Genomic DNA, 20478 nt, shown 5'->3' with positions numbered 1-20478 from the left:
CATCCCTAACCCTAACCCTAACCCTTCCGAAAGTCGGAGAAGCTCAAGGATGGTACTGATCGATGCGCGTTACCCCATTTAGTGGGGGTAGAGCCTACTTGCAAGTCTCTCCGACCTTCACAAAAAAAGTTATTCAAGAATATCTCTTTCTCCTATGTGCTTTCATCCCTAACCCTAACCCTAACCCTTCCGAAAGTCGGAGAAGCTCAAGGATGGTACTGATCGATGCGCGCAACCCCATTTAGTGGGGGTAGAGCCTACTTGCAAGTCTCTCCGACCTTCACAAAAAAAGTTATTCAAGAATATCTCCTCAGATTTTGGGGGAATTTCGTCGGTCGACCTCTTCCAAAGGTCGTACAAGCTCGGGGATGGTACCAATCGATCTGCAGGACCCAAATTAGTTCAGATGCAACCACTTTCCAAGTCTCTCCGACCTTCACAAAAAAAGTTATTCAAGAATATCTCTTTCTCCTATGTGCTTTCATCCCTAACCCTAACCCTAACCCTTCCGAAAGTCGGAGAAGCTCAAGGATGGTACCGATCGATGCGCGCTACCCCATTTAGTGGGGGTAGAGCCTACTTGCAAGTCTCTCCGACCTTCACAAAAAAAGTTATTCAAGAATATCTCTTTCTCCTATGTGCTTTCATCCCTAACCCTAACCCTAACCCTTCCGAAAGTCGGAGAAGCTCAAGGATGGTACCGATCGATGCGCGCAACCCCATTTAGTGGGGGTAGAGCCTACTTGCAAGTCTCTCCGACCTTCACAAAAAAAGTTATTCAAGAATATCTCCTCAGATTTGGGGGAATTTCGTCGGTCGACCTCTTCCGAAGGTCGTACAAGCTCGGGGATGGTACCAATCGATCCGCAGGACCCAAATTAGTCCAGATGCAACCACTTTCCAAGTCTCTCCGACCTTCACAAAAAAAGTTATTCAAGAATATCTCTTTCTCCTATGTGCTTTCATCCCTAACCCTAACCCTAACCCTTCCGAAAGTCGGAGAAGCTCAAGGATGGTACTGATCGATGCGCGCTACCCCATTTAGTGGGGGTAGAGCCTACTTGCAAGTCTCTCCGACCTTCACAAAAAAAGTTATTCAAGAATATCTCTTTCTCCTATGTGCTTTCATCCCTAACCCTAACCCTAACCCTTCCGAAAGTCGGAGAAGCTCAAGGATGGTACCGATCGATGCGCGCTACCCCATTTAGTGGGGGTAGAGCCTACTTGCAAGTCTCTCCGACCTTCACAAAAAAAGTTATTCAAGAATATCTCTTTCTCCTATGTGCTTTCATCCCTAACCCTAACCCTAACCCTTCCGAAAGTCGGAGAAGCTCAAGGATGGTACCGATCGATGTGCGCTACCCCATTTAGTGGGGGTAGAGCCTACTTGCAAGTCTCTCCGACCTTCACAAAAAAAGTTATTCAAGAATATCTCTTTCTCCTATGTGCTTTCATCCCTAACCCTAACCCTAACCCTTCCGAAAGTCGGAGAAGCTCAAGGATGGTACTGATCGATGCGCGCAACCCCATTTAGTGGGGGTAGAGCCTACTTGCAAGTCTCTCCGACCTTCACAAAAAAAGTTATTCAAGAATATCTCCTCAGATTTGGGGGAATTTCGTCGGTCGACCTCTTCCGAAGGTCGTACAAGCTCGGGGATGGTACCAATCGATCCGCAGGACCCAAATTAGTCCAGATGCAACCACTTTCCAAGTCTCTCCGACCTTCACAAAAAAAGTTATTCAAGAATATCTCTTTCTCCTATGTGCTTTCATCCCTAACCCTAACCCTAACCCTTCCGAAAGTCGGAGAAGCTCAAGGATGGTACCGATCGATGCGCGCTACCCCATTTAGTGGGGGTAGAGCCTACTTGCAAGTCTCTCCGACCTTCACAAAAAAAGTTATTCAAGAATATCTCTTTCTCCTATGTGCTTTCATCCCTAACCCTAACCCTAACCCTTCCGAAAGTCGGAGAAGCTCAAGGATGGTACCGATCGATGCGCGCTACCCCATTTAGTGGGGGTAGAGCCTACTTGCAAGTCTCTCCGACCTTCACAAAAAAAGTTATTCAAGAATATCTCTTTCTCCTATGTGCTTTCATCCCTAACCCTAACCCTAACCCTTCCGAAAGTCGGAGAAGCTCAAGGATGGTACTGATCGATGCGCGCTACCCCATTTAGTGGGGGTAGAGCCTACTTGCAAGTCTCTCCGACCTTCACAAAAAAAGTTATTCAAGAATATCTCTTTCTCCTATGTGCTTTCATCCCTAACCCTAACCCTAACCCTTCCGAAAGTCGGAGAAGCTCAAGGATGGTACTGATCGATGCGCGCAACCCCATTTAGTGGGGGTAGAGCCTACTTGCAAGTCTCTCCGACCTTCACAAAAAAAGTTATTCAAGAATATCTCCTCAGATTTTGGGGGAATTTCGTCGGTCGACCTCTTCCGAAGGTCGTACAAGCTCGGGGATGGTACCAATCGATCTGCAGGACCCAAATTAGTCCAGATGCAACCACTTTCCAAGTCTCTCCGACCTTCAAAAAAAAAGTTATTCAAGAATATCTCTTTCTCCTATGTGCTTTCATCCCTAACCCTAACCCTAACCCTTCCGAAAGTCGGAGAAGCTCAAGGATGGTACCGATCGATGCGCGCTACCCCATTTAGTGGGGGTAGAGCCTACTTGCAAGTCTCTCCGACCTTCACAAAAAAAGTTATTCAAGAATATCTCTTTCTCCTATGTGCTTTCATCCCTAACCCTAACCCTAACCCTTCCGAAAGTCGGAGAAGCTCAAGGATAGTACCGATCGATGCGCGCAACCCCATTTAGTGGGGGTAGAGCCTACTTGCAAGTCTCTCCGACCTTCACAAAAAAAGTTATTCAAGAATATCTCCTCAGATTTGGGGGAATTTCGTCGGTCGACCTCTTCCGAAGGTCGTACAAGCTCGGGGATGGTACCAATCGATCCGCAGGACCCAAATTAGTCCAGATGCAACCACTTTCCAAGTCTCTCCGACCTTCACAAAAAAAGTTATTCAAGAATATCTCTTTCTCCTATGTGCTTTCATCCCTAACCCTAACCCTAACCCTTCCGAAAGTCGGAGAAGCTCAAGGATGGTACCGATCGATGCGCGCTACCCCATTTAGTGGGGGTAGAGCCTACTTGCAAGTCTCTCCGACCTTCACAAAAAAAGTTATTCAAGAATATCTCTTTCTCCTATGTGCTTTCATCCCTAACCCTAACCCTAACCCTTCCGAAAGTCGGAGAAGCTCAAGGATGGTACCGATCGATGCGCGCTACCCCATTTAGTGGGGGTAGAGCCTACTTGCAAGTCTCTCCGACCTTCACAAAAAAAGTTATTCAAGAATATCTCTTTCTCCTATGTGCTTTCATCCCTAACCCTAACCCTTCCGAAAGTCGGAGAAGCTCAAGGATGGTACCGATCGATGCGCGCTACCCCATTTAGTGGGGGTAGAGCCTACTTGCAAGTCTCTCCGACCTTCACAAAAAAAGTTATTCAAGAATATCTCTTTCTCCTATGTGCTTTCATCCCTAACCCTAACCCTAACCCTTCCGAAAGTCGGAGAAGCTCAAGGATGGTACTGATCGATGTGCGCAACCCCATTTAGTGGGGGTAGAGCCTACTTGCAAGTCTCTCCGACCTTCACAAAAAAAGTTATTCAAGAATATCTCCTCAGATTTGGGGGAATTTCGTCGGTCGACCTCTTTCAAAGGTCGTACAAGCTCGGGGATGGTACCAATCGATCCGCAGGACCCAAATTAGTCCAGATGCAACCACTTTCCAAGTCTCTCCGACCTTCACAAAAAAAGTTATTCAAGAATATCTCTTTCTCCTATGTGCTTTCATCCCTAACCCTAACCCTTCCGAAAGTCGGAGAAGCTCAAGGATGGTACCGATCGATGCGCGCTACCCCATTTAGTGGGGGTAGAGCCTACTTGCAAGTCTCTCCGACCTTCACAAAAAAAGTTATTCAAGAATATCTCTTTCTCCTATGTGCTTTCATCCCTAACCCTAACCCTAACCCTTCCGAAAGTCGGAGAAGCTCAAGGATGGTACCGATCGATGCGCGCTACCCCATTTAGTGGGGGTAGAGCCTACTTGCAAGTCTCTCCGACCTTCACAAAAAAAGTTATTCAAGAATATCTCTTTCTCCTATGTGCTTTCATCCCTAACCCTAACCCTAACCCTTCCGAAAGTCGGAGAAGCTCAAGGATGGTACTGATCGATGCGCGCTACCCCATTTAGTGGGGGTAGAGCCTACTTGCAAGTCTCTCCGACCTTCACAAAAAAAGTTATTCAAGAATATCTCTTTCTCCTATGTGCTTTCATCCCTAACCCTAACCCTAACCCTTCCGAAAGTCGGAGAAGCTCAAGGATGGTACTGATCGATGCGCGCTACCCTATTTAGTGGGGGTAAAGCCTACTTGCAAGTCTCTCCGACCTTCACAAAAAAAGTTATTCAAGAATATCTCTTTCTCCTATGTGCTTTCATCCCTAACCCTAACCCTAACCCTTCCGAAAGTCGGAGAAGCTCAAGGATGGTACTGATCGATGCGCGCAACCCCATTTAGTGGGGGTAGAGCCTACTTGCAAGTCTCTCCGACCTTCACAAAAAAAGTTATTCAAGAATATCTCCTCAGATTTTGGGGGAATTTCGTCGGTCGACCTCTTCCGAAGGTCGTACAAGCTCGGGGATGGTACCAATCGATCTGCAGGACCCAAATTAGTCCAGATGCAACCACTTTCCAAGTCTCTCCGACCTTCAAAAAAAAAGTTATTCAAGAATATCTCTTTCTCCTATGTGCTTTCATCCCTAACCCTAACCCTAACCCTTCCGAAAGTCGGAGAAGCTCAAGGATGGTACCGATCGATGCGCGCTACCCCATTTAGTGGGGGTAGAGCCTACTTGCAAGTCTCTCCGACCTTCACAAAAAAATTTATTCAAGAATATCTCTTTCTCCTATGTGCTTTCATCCCTAACCCTAACCCTAACCCTTCCGAAAGTCGGAGAAGCTCAAGGATGGTACCGATCGATGTGCGCAACCCCATTTAGTGGGGGTAGAGCCTACTTGCAAGTCTCTCCGACCTTCACAAAAAAAGTTATTCAAGAATATCTCCTCAGATTTGGGGGAATTTCGTCGGTCGACCTCTTCCGAAGGTCGTACAAGCTCGGGGATGGTACCAATCGATCCGCAGGACCCAAATTAGTCCAGATGCAACCACTTTCCAAGTCTCTCCGACCTTCACAAAAAAAGTTATTCAAGAATATCTCTTTCTCCTATGTGCTTTCATCCCTAACCCTAACCCTAACCCTTCCGAAAGTCGGAGAAGCTCAAGGATGGTACCGATCGATGCGCGCTACCCCATTTAGTGGGGGTAGAGCCTACTTGCAAGTCTCTCCGACCTTCACAAAAAAAGTTATTCAAGAATATCTCTTTCTCCTATGTGCTTTCATCCCTAACCCTAACCCTAACCCTTCCGAAAGTCGGAGAAGCTCAGGGATGGTACCGATCGATGCGCGCTACCCCATTTAGTGGGGGTAGAGCCTACTTGCAAGTCTCTCCGACCTTCACAAAAAAAGTTATTCAAGAATATCTCTTTCTCCTATGTGCTTTCATCCCTAACCCTAACCCTTCCGAAAGTCGGAGAAGCTCAAGGATGGTACCGATCGATGCGCGCTACCCCATTTAGTGGGGGTAGAGCCTACTTGCAAGTCTCTCCGACCTTCACAAAAAAAGTTATTCAAGAATATCTCTTTCTCCTATGTGCTTTCATCCCTAACCCTAACCCTAACCCTTCCGAAAGTCGGAGAAGCTCAAGGATGGTACTGATCGATGCGCGCAACCCCATTTAGTGGGGGTAGAGCCTACTTGCAAGTCTCTCCGACCTTCACAAAAAAAGTTATTCAAGAATATCTCCTCAGATTTGGGGGAATTTCGTCGGTCGACCTCTTTCGAAGGTCGTACAAGCTCGGGGATGGTACCAATCGATCCGCAGGACCCAAATTAGTCCAGATGCAACCACTTTCCAAGTCTCTCCGACCTTCACAAAAAAAGTTATTCAAGAATATCTCTTTCTCCTATGTGCTTTCATCCCTAACCCTAACCCTAACCCTTCCGAAAGTCGGAGAAGCTCAAGGATGGTACCGATCGATGCGCGCTACCCCATTTAGTGGGGGTAGAGCCTACTTGCAAGTCTCTCCGACCTTCACAAAAAAAGTTATTCAAGAATATCTCTTTCTCCTATGTGCTTTCATCCCTAACCCTAACCCTAACCCTTCCGAAAGTCGGAGAAGCTCAAGGATGGTACCGATCGATGCGCGCTACCCCATTTAGTGGGGGTAGAGCCTACTTGCAAGTATCTCCGACCTTCACAAAAAAAGTTATTCAAGAATATCTCCTCAGATTTGGGGGAATTTCGTCGGTCGACCTCTTCCGAAGGTCGTACAAGCTCGGGGATGGTACCAATCGATCCGCAGGACCCAAATTAGTCCAGATGCAACCACTTTCCAAGTCTCTCCGACCTTCACAAAAAAAGTTATTCAAGAATATCTCTTTCTCCTATGTGCTTTCATCCCTAACCCTAACCCTAACCCTTCCGAAAGTCGGAGAAGCTCAAGGATGGTACCGATCGATGCGCGCTACCCCATTTAGTGGGGGTAAAGCCTACTTGCAAGTCTCTCCGACCTTCACAAAAAAAGTTATTCAAGAATATCTCTTTCTCCTATGTGCTTTCATCCCTAACCCTAACCCTAACCCTTCCGAAAGTCGGAGAAGCTCAAAGATGGTACCGATCGATGCGCGCTACCCCATTTAGTGGGGGTAGAGCCTACTTGCAAGTCTCTCCGACCTTCACAAAAAAAGTTATTCAAGAATATCTCTTTCTCCTATGTGCTTTCATCCCTAACCCTAACCCTAACCCTTCCGAAAGTCGGAGAAGCTCAAGGATGGTACCGATCGATGCGCGCTACCCCATTTAGTGGGGGTAGAGCCTACTTGCAAGTCTCTCCGACCTTCAAAAAAAAAGTTATTCAAGAATATCTCTTTCTCCTATGTGCTTTCATCCCTAACCCTAACCCTAACCCTTCCGAAAGTCGGAGAAGCTCAAGGATGGTACCGATCGATGCGCGCAACCCCATTTAGTGGGGGTAGAGCCTACTTGCAAGTCTCTCCGACCTTCACAAAAAAAGTTATTCAAGAATATCTCCTCAGATTTGGGGGAATTTCGTCGGTCGACCTCTTCCGAAGGTCGTACAAGCTCGGGGATGGTACCAATCGATCCGCAGGACCCAAATTAGTCCAGATGCAACCACTTTCCAAGTCTCTCCGACCTTCACAAAAAAAGTTATTCAAGAATATCTCTTTCTCCTATGTGCTTTCATCCCTAACCCTAACCCTAACCCTTCCGAAAGTCGGAGAAGCTCAAGGATGGTACCGATCGATGCGCGCTACCCCATTTAGTGGGGGTAGAGCCTACTTGCAAGTCTCTCCGACCTTCACAAAAAAAGTTATTCAAGAATATCTCTTTCTCCTATGTGCTTTCATCCCTAACCCTAACCCTAACCCTTCCGAAAGTCGGAGAAGCTCAAGGATGGTACCGATCGATGCGCGCTACCCCATTTAGTGGGGGTAGAGCCTACTTGCAAGTCTCTCCGACCTTCACAAAAAAAGTTATTCAAGAATATCTCTTTCTCCTATGTGCATTCATCCCTAACCCTAACCCTAACCCTTCCGAAAGTCGGAGAAGCTCAAGGATGGTACCGATCGATGCGCGTTACCCCATTTAGTGGGGGTAGAGCCTACTTGCAAGTCTCTCCGACCTTCACAAAAAAAGTTATTCAAGAATATCTCTTTCTCCTATGTGCTTTCATCCCTAACCCTAACCCTAACCCTTCCGAAAGTCGGAGAAGCTCAAGGATGGTACTGATCGATGCGCGCAACCCCATTTAGTGGGGGTAGAGCCTACTTGCAAGTCTCTCCGACCTTCACAAAAAAAGTTATTCAAGAATATCTCCTCAGATTTGGGGGAATTTCGTCGGTCGACCTCTTCCGAAGGTCGTACAAGCTCGGGGATGGTACCAATCGATCCGCAGGACCCAAATTAGTCCAGATGCAACCACTTTCCAAGTCTCTCCGACCTTCACAAAAAAAGTTATTCAAGAATATCTCTTTCTCCTATGTGCTTTCATCCCTAACCCTAACCCTAACCCTTCCGAAAGTCGGAGAAGCTCAAGGATGGTACTGATCGATGCGCGCTACCCCATTTAGTGGGGGTAGAGCCTACTTGCAAGTCTCTCCGACCTTCACAAAAAAAGTTATTCAAGAATATCTCTTTCTCCTATGTGCTTTCATCCCTAACCCTAACCCTAACCCTTCCGAAAGTCGGAGAAGCTCAAGGATGGTACCGATCGATGCGCGCTACCCCATTTAGTGGGGGTAGAGCCTACTTGCAAGTCTCTCCGACCTTCACAAAAAAAGTTATTCAAGAATATCTCTTTCTCCTATGTGCTTTCATCCCTAACCCTAACCCTAACCCTTCCGAAAGTCGGAGAAGCTCAAGGATGGTACCGATCGATGCGCGTTACCCCATTTAGTGGGGGTAGAGCCTACTTGCAAGTCTCTCCGACCTTCACAAAAAAAGTTATTCAAGAATATCTCTTTCTCCTATGTGCTTTCATCCCTAACCCTAACCCTAACCCTTCCGAAAGTCGGAGAAGCTCAAGGATGGTACTGATTGATGCGCGCAACCCCATTTAGTGGGGGTAGAGCCTACTTGCAAGTCTCTCCGACCTTCACAAAAAAAGTTATTCAAGAATATCTCCTCAGATTTGGGGGAATTTCGTCGGTCGACCTCTTCCGAAGGTCGTACAAGCTCGGGGATGGTACCAATCGATCCGCAGGACCCAAATTAGTCCAGATGCAACCACTTTCCAAGTCTCTCCGACCTTCACAAAAAAAGTTATTCAAGAATATCTCTTTCTCCTATGTGCTTTCATCCCTAACCCTAACCCTAACCCTTCCGAAAGTCGGAGAAGCTCAAGGATGGTACCGATCGATGCGCGCTACCCCATTTAGTGGGGGTAGAGCCTACTTGCAAGTCTCTCCGACCTTCACAAAAAAAGTTATTCAAGAATATCTCTTTCTCCTATGTGCTTTCATCCCTAACCCTAACCCTAACCCTTCCGAAAGTCGGAGAAGCTCAAGGATGGTACCGATCGATGCGCGCTACCCCATTTAGTGGGGGTAGAGCCTACTTGCAAGTCTCTCCGACCTTCACAAAAAAAGTTATTCAAGAATATCTCCTCAGATTTGGGGGAATTTCGTCGGTCGACCTCTTCCGAAGGTCGTACAAGCTCGGGGATGGTACCAATCGATCCGCAGGACCCAAATTAGTCCAGATGCAACCACTTTCCAAGTCTCTCCGACCTTCACAAAAAAAGTTATTCAAGAATATCTCTTTCTCCTATGTGCTTTCATCCCTAACCCTAACCCTAACCCTTCCGAAAGTCGGAGAAGCTCAAGGATGGTACCGATCGATGCGCGCTACCCCATTTAGTGGGGGTAGAGCCTACTTGCAAGTCTCTCCGACCTTCACAAAAAAAGTTATTCAAGAATATCTCTTTCTCCTATGTGCTTTCATCCCTAACCCTAACCCTAACCCTTCCGAAAGTCGGAGAAGCTCAAGGATGGTACCGATCGATGCGCGCTACCCCATTTAGTGGGGGTAGAGCCTACTTGCAAGTCTCTCCGACCTTCACAAAAAAAGTTATTCAAGAATATCTCTTTCTCCTATGTGCTTTCATCCCTAACCCTAACCCTAACCCTTCCGAAAGTCGGAGAAGCTCAAGGATGGTACTGATCGATGCGCGCTACCCCATTTAGTGGGGGTAGAGCCTACTTGCAAGTCTCTCCGACCTTCACAAAAAAAGTTATTCAAGAATATCTCTTTCTCCTATGTGCTTTCATCCCTAACCCTAACCCTAACCCTTCCGAAAGTCGGAGAAGCTCAAGGATGGTACTGATCGATGCGCGCAACCCCATTTAGTGCGGGTAGAGCCTACTTGCAAGTCTCTCCGACCTTCACAAAAAAAGTTATTCAAGAATATCTCCTCAGAGTTTGGGGGAATTTCGTCGGTCGACCTCTTCCGAAGGTCGTACAAGCTCGGGGATGGTACCAATCGATCTGCAGGAACCCAAATTAGTCCAGATGCAACCACTTTCCAAGTCTCTCCGACCTTCACAAAAAAAGTTATTCAAGAATATCTCTTTCTCCTATGTGCTTTCATCCCTAACCCTAACCCTAACCCTTCCGAAAGTCGGAGAAGCTCAAAGATGGTACCGATCGATGCGCGCTACCCCATTTAGTGGGGGTAGAGCCTACTTGCAAGTCTCTCCGACCTTCACAAAAAAAGTTATTCAAGAATATCTCTTTCTCCTATGTGCTTTCATCCCTAACCCTAACCCTAACCCTTCCGAAAGTCGGAGAAGCTCAAGGATGGTACCGATCGATGCGCGCAACCCCATTTAGTGGGGGTAGAGCCTACTTGCAAGTCTCTCCGACCTTCACAAAAAAAGTTATTCAAGAATATCTCCTCAGATTTGGGGGAATTTCGTCGGTCGACCTCTTCCGAAGGTCGTACAAGCTCGGGGATGGTACCAATCGATCTGCAGGACCCAAATTAGTCCAGATGCAACCACTTTCCAAGTCTCTCCGACCTTCACAAAAAAAGTTATTCAAGAATATCTCTTTCTCCTATGTGCTTTCATCCCTAACCCTAACCCTAACCCTTCCGAAAGTCGGAGAAGCTCAAGGATGGTACCGATCGATGCGCGCTACCCCATTTAGTGGGGGTAGAGCCTACTTGCAAGTCTCTCCGACCTTCACAAAAAAAGTTATTCAAGAATATCTCTTTCTCCTATGTGCTTTCATCCCTAACCCTAACCCTAACCCTTCCGAAAGTCGGAGAAGCTCAAGGATGGTACCGATCGATGCGCGCTACCCCATTTAGTGGGGGTAGAGCCTACTTGCAAGTCTCTCCGACCTTCACAAAAAAAGTTATTCAAGAATATCTCTTTCTCCTATGTGCTTTCATCCCTAACCCTAACCCTAACCCTTCCGAAAGTCGGAGAAGCTCAAGGATGGTACCGATCGATGCGCGCTACCCCATTTAGTGGGGGTAGAGCCTACTTGCAAGTCTCTCCGACCTTCACAAAAAAAGTTATTCAAGAATATCTCTTTCTCCTATGTGCTTTCATCCCTAACCCTAACCCTAACCCTTCCGAAAGTCGGAGAAGCTCAAGGATGGTACTGATCGATGCGCGCAACCCCATTTAGTGGGGGTAGAGCCTACTTGCAAGTCTCTCCGACCTTCACAAAAAAAGTTATTCAAGAATATCTCCTCAGATTTGGGGGAATTTCGTCGGTCGACCTCTTCCGAAGGTCGTACAAGCTCGGGGATGGTACCAATCGATCTGCAGGACCCAAATTAGTCCAGATGCAACCACTTTCCAAGTCTCTCCGACCTTCACAAAAAAAGTTATTCAAGAATATCTCTTTCTCCTATGTGCTTTCATCCCTAACCCTAACCCTAACCCTTCCGAAAGTCGGAGAAGCTCAAGGATGGTACCGATCGATGCGCGCTACCCCATTTAGTGGGGGTAGAGCCTACTTGCAAGTCTCTCCGACCTTCACAAAAAAAGTTATTCAAGAATATCTCTTTCTCCTATGTGCTTTCATCCCTAACCCTAACCCTAACCCTTCCGAAAGTCGGAGAAGCTCAAGGATGGTACCGATCGATGCGCGCTACCCCATTTAGTGGGGGTAGAGCCTACTTGCAAGTCTCTCCGACCTTCACAAAAAAAGTTATTCAAGAATATCTCTTTCTCCTATGTGCTTTCATCCCTAACCCTAACCCTAACCCTTCCGAAAGTCGGAGAAGCTCAAGGATGGTACCGATCGATGCGCGCTACCCCATTTAGTGGGGGTAGAGCCTACTTGCAAGTCTCTCCGACCTTCACAAAAAAAGTTATTCAAGAATATCTCTTTCTCCTATGTGCTTTCATCCCTAACCCTAACCCTAACCCTTCCGAAAGTCGGAGAAGCTCAAGGATGGTACTGATCGATGCGCGCAACCCCATTTAGTGGGGGTAGAGCCTACTTGCAAGTCTCTCCGACCTTCACAAAAAAAGTTATTCAAGAATATCTCCTCAGATTTGGGGGAATTTCGTCGGTCGACCTCTTCCGAAGGTCGTACAAGCTCGGGGATGGTACCAATCGATCCGCAGGACCCAAATTAGTCCAGATGCAACCACTTTCCAAGTCTCTCCGACCTTCACAAAAAAAGTTATTCAAGAATATCTCTTTCTCCTATGTGCTTTCATCCCTAACCCTAACCCTAACCCTTCCGAAAGTCGGAGAAGCTCAAGGATGGTACCGATCGATGCGCGCTACCCCATTTAGTGGGGGTAGAGCCTACTTGCAAGTCTCTCCGACCTTCACAAAAAAAGTTATTCAAGAATATCTCTTTCTCCTATGTGCTTTCATCCCTAACCCTAACCCTAACCCTTCCGAAAGTCGGAGAAGCTCAAGGATGGTACCGATCGATGCGCGCTACCCCATTTAGTGGGGGTAGAGCCTACTTGCAAGTCTCTCCGACCTTCACAAAAAAAGTTATTCAAGAATATCTCCTCAGATTTGGGGGAATTTCGTCGGTCGACCTCTTCCGAAGGTCGTACAAGCTCGGGGATGGTACCAATCGATCCGCAGGACCCAAATTAGTCCAGATGCAACCACTTTCCAAGTCTCTCCGACCTTCACAAAAAAAGTTATTCAAGAATATCTCTTTCTCCTATGTGCTTTCATCCCTAACCCTAACCCTAACCCTTCCGAAAGTCGGAGAAGCTCAAGGATGGTACCGATCGATGCGCGCTACCCCATTTAGTGGGGGTAGAGCCTACTTGCAAGTCTCTCCGACCTTCACAAAAAAAGTTATTCAAGAATATCTCTTTCTCCTATGTGCTTTCATCCCTAACCCTAACCCTAACCCTTCCGAAAGTCGGAGAAGCTCAAGGATGGTACCGATCGATGCGCGCTACCCCATTTAGTGGGGGTAGAGCCTACTTGCAAGTCTCTCCGACCTTCACAAAAAAAGTTATTCAAGAATATCTCTTTCTCCTATGTGCTTTCATCCCTAACCCTAACCCTAACCCTTCCGAAAGTCGGAGAAGCTCAAGGATGGTACTGATCGATGCGCGCTACCCCATTTAGTGGGGGTAGAGCCTACTTGCAAGTCTCTCCGACCTTCACAAAAAAAGTTATTCAAGAATATCTCTTTCTCCTATGTGCTTTCATCCCTAACCCTAACCCTAACCCTTCCGAAAGTCGGAGAAGCTCAAGGATGGTACTGATCGATGCGCGCAACCCCATTTAGTGGGGGTAGAGCCTACTTGCAAGTCTCTCCGACCTTCACAAAAAAAGTTATTCAAGAATATCTCCTCAGATTTTGGGGGAATTTCGTCGGTCGACCTCTTCCGAAGGTCGTACAAGCTCGGGGATGGTACCAATCGATCTGCAGGACCCAAATTAGTCCAGATGCAACCACTTTCCAAGTCTCTCCGACCTTCACCAAAAAAGTTATTCAAGAATATCTCTTTCTCCTATGTGCTTTCATCCCTAACCCTAACCCTAACCCTTCCGAAAGTCGGAGAAGCTCAAGGATAGTACCGATCGATGCGCGCTACCCCATTTAGTGGGGGTAGAGCCTACTTGCAAGTCTCTCCGACCTTCACAAAAAAAGTTATTCAAGAATATCTCTTTCTCCTATGTGCTTTCATCCCTAACCCTAACCCTAACCCTTCCGAAAGTCGGAGAAGCTCAGGGATGGTACCGATCGATGTGCGCAACCCCATTTAGTGGGGGTGGAGCCTACTTGCAAGTCTCTCCGACCTTCACAAAAAAAGTTATTCAAGAATATCTCCTCAGATTTGGGGGAATTTCGTCGGTCGACCTCTTCCGAAGGTCGTACAAGCTCGGGGATGGTACCAATCGATCCGCAGGACCCAAATTAGTCCAGATGCAACCACTTTCCAAGTCTCTCCGACCTTCACAAAAAAAGTTATTCAAGAATATCTCTTTCTCCTATGTGCTTTCATCCCTAACCCTAACCCTAACCCTTCCGAAAGTCGGAGAAGCTCAAGGATGGTACCGATCGATGCGCGCTACCCCATTTAGTGGGGGTAGAGCCTACTTGCAAGTCTCTCCGACCTTCACAAAAAAAGTTATTCAAGAATATCTCTTTCTCCTATGTGCTTTCATCCCTAACCCTAACCCTAACCCTTCCGAAAGTCGGAGAAGCTCAAGGATGGTACCGATCGATGCGCGCTACCCCATTTAGTGGGGGTAGAGCCTACTTGCAAGTCTCTCCGACCTTCACAAAAAAAGTTATTCAAGAATATCTCTTTCTCCTATGTGCTTTCATCCCTAACCCTAACCCTAACCCTTCCGAAAGTCGGAGAAGCTCAAGGATGGTACCGATCGATGCGCGCTACCCCATTTAGTGGGGGTAGAGCCTACTTGCAAGTCTCTCCGACCTTCACAAAAAAAGTTATTCAAGAATATCTCTTTCTCCTATGTGCTTTCATCCCTAACCCTAACCCTAACCCTTCCGAAAGTCGGAGAAGCTCAAGGATGGTACTGATCGATGTGCGCAACCCCATTTAGTGGGGGTAGAGCCTACTTGCAAGTCTCTCCGACCTTCACAAAAAAAGTTATTCAAGAATATCTCCTCAGATTTGGGGGAATTTCGTCGGTCGACCTCTTCCGAAGGTCGTACAAGCTCGGGGATGGTACCAATCGATCCGCAGGACCCAAATTAGTCCAGATGCAACCACTTTCCAAGTCTCTCCGACCTTCACAAAAAAAGTTATTAAAGAATATCTCTTTCTCCTATGTGCTTTCATCCCTAACCCTAACCCTAACCCTTCCGAAAGTCGGAGAAGCTCAAGGATGGTACCGATCGATGCGCGCTACCCCATTTAGTGGGGGTAGAGCCTACTTGCAAGTCTCTCCGACCTTCACAAAAAAAGTTATTCAAGAATATCTCTTTCTCCTATGTGCTTTCATCCCTAACCCTAACCCTAACCCTTCCGAAAGTCGGAGAAGCTCAAGGATGGTACCGATCGATGCGCGCTACCCCATTTAGTGGGGGTAGAGCCTACTTGCAAGTCTCTCCGACCTTCACAAAAAAAGTTATTCAAGAATATCTCCTCAGATTTGGGGGAATTTCGTCGGTCGACCTCTTCCGAAGGTCGTACAAGCTCGGGGATGGTACCAATCGATCCGCAGGACCCAAATTAGTCCAGATGCAACCACTTTCCAAGTCTCTCCGACCTTCACAAAAAAAGTTATTCAAGAATATCTCTTTCTCCTATGTGCTTTCATCCCTAACCCTAACCCTAACCCTTCCGAAAGTCGGAGAAGCTCAAGGATGGTACCGATCGATGCGCGCTACCCCATTTAGTGGGGGTAGAGCCTACTTGCAAGTCTCTCCGACCTTCACAAAAAAAGTTATTCAAGAATATCTCTTTCTCCTATGTGCTTTCATCCCTAACCCTAACCCTAACCCTTCCGAAAGTCGGAGAAGCTCAAGGATGGTACCGATCGATGCGCGCTACCCCATTTAGTGGGGGTAGAGCCTACTTGCAAGTCTCTCCGACCTTCACAAAAAAAGTTATTCAAGAATATCTCTTTCTCCTATGTGCTTTCATCCCTAACCCTAACCCTAACCCTTCCGAAAGTCGGAGAAGCTCAAGGATGGTACCGATCGATGCGCGCTACCCCATTTAGTGGGGGTAGAGCCTACTTGCAAGTCTCTCCGACCTTCACAAAAAAAGTTATTCAAGAATATCTCTTTCTCCTATGTGCTTTCATCCCTAACCCTAACCCTTCCGAAAGTCGGAGAAGCTCAAGGATGGTACTGATCGATGCGCGCAACCCCATTTAGTGGGGGTAGAGCCTACTTGCAAGTCTCTCCGACCTTCACAAAAAAAGTTATTCAAGAATATCTCCTCAGATTTGGGGGAATTTCGTCGGTCGACCTCTTCCGAAGGTCGTACAAGCTCGGGGATGGTACCAATCGATCCGCAAGACCCAAATTAGTCCAAATGCAACCACTTTCCAAGTCTCTCCGACCTTCACAAAAAAAGTTATTCAAGAATATCTCTTTCTCCTATGTGCTTTCATCCCTAACCCTAACCCTAACCCTTCCGAAAGTCGGAGAAGCTCAAGGATGGTACTGATCGATGCGCGCTACCCCATTTAGTGGGGGTAGAGCCTACTTGCAAGTCTCTCCGACCTTCACAAAAAAAGTTATTCAAGAATATCTCCTCAGATTTGGGGTAATTTCGTCGGTCGACCTCTTCCGAAGGTCGTACAAGCTCGGGGATGGTACCAATCGATCTGCAGGACCCAAATTAGTCCAGATGCAACCACTTTCCAAGTCTCTCCGACCTTCACAAAAAAAGTTATTCAAGAATATCTCTTTCTCCTATGTGCTTTCATCCCTAACCCTAACCCTAACCCTTCCGAAAGTCGGAGAAGCTCAAGGATGGTACCGATCGATGCGCGCTACCCCATTTAGTGGGGGTAGAGCCTACTTGCAAGTCTCTCCGACCTTCACAAAAAAAGTTATTCAAGAATATCTCTTTCTCCTATGTGCTTTCATCCCTAACCCTAACCCTAACCCTTCCGAAAGTCGGAGAAGCTCAAGGATGGTACTGATCGATGCGCGCAACCCCATTTAGTGGGGGTAGAGCCTACTTGCAAGTCTCTCCGACCTTCACAAAAAAAGTTATTCAAGAATATCTCCTCAGATTTGGGGGAATTTCGTCGGTCGACCTCTTCCGAAGGTCGTACAAGCTCGGGGATGGTACCAATCGATCCGCAGGAACCCAAATTAGTCCAGATGCAACCACTTTCCAAGTCTCTCCGACCTTCACAAAAAAAGTTATTCAAGAATATCTCTTTCTCCTATGTGCTTTCATCCCTAACCCTAACCCTAACCCTTCCGAAAGTCGGAGAAGCTCAAGGATGGTACTGATCGATGCGCGCAACCCCATTTAGTGGGGGTAGAGCCTACTTGCAAGTCTCTCCGACCTTCACAAAAAAAGTTATTCAAGAATATCTCCTCAGATTTGGGGGAATTTCGTCGGTCGACCTCTTCCGAAGGTCGTACAAGCTCGGGGATGGTACCAATCGATCCGCAGGACCCAAATTAGTCCAAATGCAACCACTTTCCAAGTCTCTCCGACCTTCACAAAAAAAGTTATTCAAGAATATCTCTTTCTCCTATGTGCTTTCATCCCTAACCCTAACCCTAACCCTTCCGAAAGTCGGAGAAGCTCAAGGATGGTACTGATCGATGCGCGCTACCCCATTTAGTGGGGGTAGAGCCTACTTGCAAGTCTCTCCGACCTTCACAAAAAAAGTTATTCAAGAATATCTCCTCAGATTTGGGGGAATTTCGTCGGTCGACCTCTTCCGAAGGTCGTACAAGCTCGGGGATGGTACCAATCGATCTGCAGGACCCAAATTAGTCCAGATGCAACCACTTTCCAAGTCTCTCCGACCTTCACAAAAAAAGTTATTCAAGAATATCTCTTTCTCCTATGTGCTTTCATCCCTAACCCTAACCCTAACCCTTCCGAAAGTCGGAGAAGCTCAAGGATGGTACCGATCGATGCGCGCTACCCCATTTAGTGGGGGTAGAGCCTACTTGCAAGTCTCTCCGACCTTCACAAAAAAAGTTATTCAAGAATATCTCTTTCTCCTATGTGCTTTCATCCCTAACCCTAACCCTAACCCTTCCGAAAGTCGGAGAAGCTCAAGGATGGTACTGATCGATGCGCGCAACCCCATTTAGTGGGGGTAGAGCCTACTTGCAAGTCTCTCCGACCTTCACAAAAAAAGTTATTCAAGAATATCTCCTCAGATTTGGGGGAATTTCGTCGGTCGACCTCTTCCGAAGGTCGTACAAGCTCGGGGATGGTACCAATCGATCCGCAGGACCCAAATTAGTCCAGATGCAACCACTTTCCAAGTCTCTCCGACCTTCACAAAAAAAGTTATTCAAGAATATCTCTTTCTCCTATGTGCTTTCATCCCTAACCCTAACCCTAACCCTTCCGAAAGTCGGAGAAGCTCAAGGATGGTACCGATCGATGCGCGCTACCCCATTTAGTGGGGGTAGAGCCTACTTGCAAGTCTCTCCGACCTTCACAAAAAAAGTTATTCAAGAATATCTTTTTCTCCTATGTGCTTTCATCCCTAACCCTAACCCTAACCCTTCCGAAAGTCGGAGAAGCTCAAGGATGGTACCGATCGATGCGCGCTACCCCATTTAGTGGGGGTAGAGCCTACTTGCAAGTCTCTCCGACCTTCACAAAAAAAGTTATTCAAGAATATCTCTTTCTCCTATGTGCTTTCATCCCTAACCCTAACCCTAACCCTTCCGAAAGTCGGAGAAGCTCAAGGATGGTACTGATCGATGCGCGCAACCCCATTTAGTGGGGGTAGAGCCTACTTGCAAGTCTCTCCGACCTTCACAAAAAAAGTTATTCAAGAATATCTCCTCAGATTTGGGGGAATTTCGTCGGTCGACCTCTTCCGAAGGTCGTACAAGCTCGGGGATGGTACCAATCGATCCGCAGGACCCAAATTAGTCCAGATGCAACCACTTTCCAAGTCTCTCCGACCTTCACAAAAAAAGTTATTCAAGAATATCTCTTTCTCCTATGTGCTTTCATCCCTAACCCTAACCCTAACCCTTCCGAAAGTCGGAGAAGCTCAAGGATGGTACCGATCGATGCGCGCTACCCCATTTAGTGGGGGTAGAGCCTACTTGCAAGTCTCTCCGACCTTCACAAAAAAAGTTATTCAAGAATATCTCTTTCTCCTATGTGCTTTCATCCCTAACCCTAACCCTAACCCTTCCGAAAGTCGGAGAAGCTCAAGGATGGTACCGATCGATGCGCGCTACCCCATTTAGTGGGGGTAGAGCCTACTTGCAAGTCTCTCCGACCTTCACAAAAAAAGTTATTCAAGAATATCTCCTCAGATTTGGGGGAATTTCGTCGGTCGACCTCTTCCGAAGGTCGTACAAGCTCGGGGATGGTACCAATCGATCCGCAGGACCCAAATTAGTCCAGATGCAACCACTTTCCAAGTCTCTCCGACCTTCACAAAAAAAGTTATTCAAGAATATCTCTTTCTCCTATGTGCTTTCATCCCTAACCCTAACCCTAACCCTTCCGAAAGTCGGAGAAGCTCAAGGATGGTACTGATCGATGCGCGCAACCCCATTTAGTGGGGGTAGAGCCTACTTGCAAGTCTCTCCGACCTTCACAAAAAAAGTTATTCAAGAATATCTCCTCAGATTTGGGGGAATTTCGTCGGTCGACCTCTTCCGAAGGTCGTACAAGCTCGGGGATGGTACCAATCGATCCGCAGGACCCAAATTAGTCCAAATGCAACCACTTTCCAAGTCTCTCCGACCTTCACAAAAAAAGTTATTCAAGAATATCTCTTTCTCCTATGTGCTTTCATCCCTAACCCTAACCCTAACCCTTCCGAAAGTCGGAGAAGCTCAAGGATGGTACTGATCGATGCGCGCTACCCCATTTAGTGGGGGTAGAGCCTACTTGCAAGTCTCTCCGACCTTCACAAAAAAAGTTATTCAAGAATATCTCCTCAGATTTGGGGGAATTTCGTCGGTCGACCTCTTCCGAAGGTCGTACAAGCTCGGGGATGGTACCAATCGATCTGCAGGACCCAAATTAGTCCAGATGCAACCACTTTCCAAGTCTCTCCGACCTTCACAAAAAAAGTTATTCAAGAATATCTCTTTCTCCTATGTGCTTTCATCCCTAACCCTAACCCTAACCCTTCCGAAAGTCGGAGAAGCTCAAGGATGGTACCGATCGATGCGCGCTACCCCATTTAGTGGGGGTAGAGCCTACTTGCAAGTCTCTCCGACCTTCACAAAAAAAGTTATTCAAGAATATCTCTTTCTCCTATGTGCTTTCATCCCTAACCCTAACCCTAACCCTTCCGAAAGTCGGAGAAGCTCAAGGATGGTACTGATCGATGCGCGCAACCCCATTTAGTGGGGGTAGAGCCTACTTGCAAGTCTCTCCGACCTTCACAAAAAAAGTTATTCAAGAATATCTCCTCAGATTTGGGGGAATTTCGTCGGTCGACCTCTTCCGAAGGTCGTACAAGCTCGGGGATGGTACCAATCGATCCGCAGGACCCAAATTAGTCCAGATGCAACCACTTTCCAAGTCTCTCCGACCTTCACAAAAAAAGTTATTCAAGAATATCTCTTTCTCCTATGTGCTTTCATCCCTAACCCTAACCCTAACCCTTCCGAAAGTCGGAGAAGCTCAAGGATGGTACCGATCGATGC

The sequence above is a fragment of the Limanda limanda genome, chromosome 2 (genome assembly GCF_963576545.1).
Source record: "Limanda limanda chromosome 2, fLimLim1.1, whole genome shotgun sequence".
Classification (NCBI taxonomy): Eukaryota; Metazoa; Chordata; class Actinopteri; order Pleuronectiformes; family Pleuronectidae; genus Limanda; species Limanda limanda.
Note: the sequence above shows the minus strand (reverse complement) of the source record.